Source organism: Calliphora vicina, chromosome 2, assembly GCF_958450345.1.
Source record: "Calliphora vicina chromosome 2, idCalVici1.1, whole genome shotgun sequence".
NCBI lineage: Eukaryota > Metazoa > Arthropoda > Insecta > Diptera > Calliphoridae > Calliphora > Calliphora vicina.
Window position 1 is genome coordinate 27243025 of NC_088781.1, and position 3905 is coordinate 27246929.

The window sequence follows — 3905 nt, forward strand, 5'->3', positions numbered from 1 at the left end:
TTCAATAACCATTATGATAGATTTTTATTTTTTTAGGTCTTTAATAACCATTATAAAAGATTTTTATTTTTTTTGGTCTTCAATAACCATTATAAAATATTTTAATTTTTTTAGGTCTTTGATAACTATTATAAAAGATTTTTATTTTTTTTTGGTCTTCCGTACCAACAAAGTTTTTTGGTCGCATGGACCTGGTTTTCTTGTATTTTAAAATAGACAGAGAAAGATAAATTGGTTCAGAATTTCATAAGAATCAAGAATATTTATGACTATAAAAAGTTTTCTTTTAAAATGTGCAATATGTGGGAGCTATGGCTAATTATGGACCAATCGGCATAAAATTAAGTGACATGTCTTCTGTATATATGAAAGTGTGCTAAATTTTATTTGAATACCAACTTTTTTAAGAAATCTATACTCGTTAAAATGCTTTTCGGAAGTGGGACTTGTATGGGAGCTATGACTAATTATGGATCAATCGTCACAAAATTTAGTAGTGAGAGTTCGGCTTATATAAAACTTATTTGTACTGAATTTGGTTTGGATATCTATATAACTAAGATATTTATGAGGGATTATCTATTTTCAGATAGGACAATCGTTTGGGGGCTAGGAGAAATAATAGACCGATTTTAACCAAATTCAATAGACTTCGTCCTTGGGGCACTATACGCTATATCACTATGGTGGTGTAGGGTATAAATATTTGTAATGGCTGTAGTCTATCGAAGACCAAAAAAATTAAATTTTTTTATAATGGTTATCAAAGACCAAAAAAATAAAAATCATTCATAATGGTTATTGAAGACCAAAAAAAATAAAAATCTTTCATAATGGTTATCAGAGACCGAAATAAATAAAAATCTTTCATTATGATTATTAAAGACCAAAAAAAATAAAAATCTTTCATAATGGTTATCAAAGACCTAAAAAAAATTAAATTTTTCATAATGGTTATCAAAGACTAAAACTTTTTTGAGTTATTTATAATTGTTATTACGGGACCTATTTGTTTGCAGTTATTTTTTCTATAACCAATTGCTTATTTAAAAAAAAATAACAGTTATTTCGGGTCCCTGGTAACAAGTTATAATTGGTTATCAATGTCATAAAATATGTATATTTTATATTTAAACATCTTTGTATGCTAATCCAAAATTTAAACTTAATTTCGAATTTTAGTTTTACCCTAAAAATAAATTATACAACTTAATCATTACTATTTTATAAAGAAAAATACGACATTTTTTGATTTTAGTGTTGAAACTCTAAAATTATTTTATTGTATTTTTTCGAATTTACTAAATTCATTAGAATTTTTAGCTTTTTATTAATTTTCTTCAGTATTTAGCTAATGTTCTAAAAATCGAACTATATTTTGAAGTTGATTTTTTGATCTAAAAATTATTTTCCAGATTTGTAATGAAATATTAAATTTATTTAATTCAAAAAATATTTTTTTTTGGCTTAAAATATATTTTTTAATTTTTTTCTTTAAAAATTTGTAAAGAAATCATAAAAATTTTTTGTTTCCAAAAAATTTTCAATGTTTGAAATTTCAAAAAAAAATTTTTTCTGAATTTCGAAAATTTCAAGAAAAACCACTACAAACTACTTAATTTATTTATATTTAAAAATTAAATTAATTTTCTTGAGTTTCTAGATAATGTTTGAAAATTCGAACAAATTTTCGAAGTTAGGTATTTGCCTAAAAATTATTTTCCAGAATTGCTCTTTAAAAATTTGTAAAGAAAATATTAAAATGGTTTAATGCCAACTAAATTTTAATATTCAAAATTCCAATTTTTTTCAAAGTTTCGAAATTCTTAAGAAAAATGTGTAAAACTTATTAATTTTTTATATTTTTAAAGTAAATAAATTTTCTCGAGCTCGAGTTCGAATATTCGATTTTAATTTCGAATTTTAGTTTTTGTCACAAACAATATTTTCCAAATAATCCATTTAAAAATTTGTAAGGAAAAACTATTAATTATTTGATTTCAACGTTCGAAATTCAAAAATTATTTAAATTTGTTCGAATTTAAAAATTATTTTACTTAATTTATTTATATTTCAAAATTAAATTAATTTTCTAATGTTCGAAAATTCGAATAAATTTTCGAAGTTTAGTTTTTGATCTAAAAGTTACTTTCTAGACTTGCTTTTACAAATTTGTAAAGAATTTTTTAATTCCAAAAATATTTTATATTCGAAAGTCACTTTTTTTTGAGTTTTTAGTAGGTATTCAATCGGTTAACCGATTACTTTTGGTCGGTTAACTATTCGAATAATTCAAAATTGCCGATTTTAAAATAACGAATAAACCGAATAATTTGTGTCGGTTAACCGTTTGACCGAAAATTCTTTTTTTTGCACTTTAACATATTGTTTTTGTTTTTAATTTTCCATTTTACGTCAAATACAAATGTCAAAGTAAAATTACATATTTTGTCGAACATTCAAGAAATATGTTTAGTGAGTATAATTTAATATACATATATAATTTAATTTACATGTAATTGTCGGATGAGAACATGATAATAGACGAAACTGGAGACACTACCGAAACGAGTTTTTATCAGAAGTTATCAAAAATATTAAAAGCATTTAAAATCTAAAAAGTCCAAAAAGGACTCCAATGGTATAATGGAGGATTTTATATGCTTAGAGAAAACTAAAAATATATATATGACAGATTGGATATTCTTTATCATGTCTTACTTTCGATTTCTCCAACATCTACAATCAGCGAGAGAGTTTTTCCAAGTCGAGTTTTATTAAAACTAAAAAAATTTATTTACTTTTTGGTTGAATTGTTATGTTTTGTTTATTATACCCTTCACCTTCGTGAGAAGGGTATATATAAGTTTGTCATTCCGTTTGTAATTTCTACATTTTTCATTTCCGACCCTATAAAGTATATATATTCTGGATCCTTATAGATAGCGGAGTCGATTAAGCCATGCCCGTCTGTCTGTCTGTCCGTCTGTCTGTCTGTTGAAATCAGTTTTCTGAAGACCCCAGATATCTTCGGGATCCAAATCTTCAATAATTCTGTCAGACATGCTTTCGAGAATTTTGCTATTTAAAATCAGCAAAATCGGTCTGAGATATGAGGAAAAAACCAAGACAACCTCGATTTTTGACCTATTTTTGACCTATATCTGGATTACTATGACATTAATATAGACAATATGGATATCTAATGATAGATATTTCAAAGACATTTGCAACGACGTATATAAGACCATAGTAAGTAGGACCTACAATGGGTCAAAATCGGGAAAAAAAATTTTAACCCGAATTTTTTTTTTCAAAAAAAAAAATTTAAAAAACCAAAAAAAAATTTTTTAAAATTTAAAAAAAAAAAAATTTAAAATAACAATCGAAAAATTTTTTTTCCAAAAAATGAAAAAAACAACTAAAAAAAAATAAATTTTGTTTACCTAAAAATATTTAAAATTTTGAAGTATAATTTGGTGAAGGGTATATAAGATTCGGCACAGCCGAATATAGCACTCTTACTTGTTTTTTATTAATCTTAAAATACACAGGGGTAATGGTCTCCTCGGATTTATGGGCACATGCGCACTCATTGATGAATTTTTTAATGGCCATTTCCATGAATGTGGCTGAATTTAGTTGATGCAGAGTAGAATTTCCCTTTTCATGCCATGATCTAGGGGGCCAATTCTGATCACCGAAACATCTTTTAAATAGTTAGTTTTTAAAGAAACCAAAATTAGTACAAAACCAGTATTCTAATTATAGTGACACCAGCATTTTAGCTTTATTTAATATAGTCACATATAGCCAAAGTAGCGCATCATTTATACATTAATACATATAATTTATTATTTAATAATCACGATGTACTTATACCTCCATATTTGCGAATATGGTAT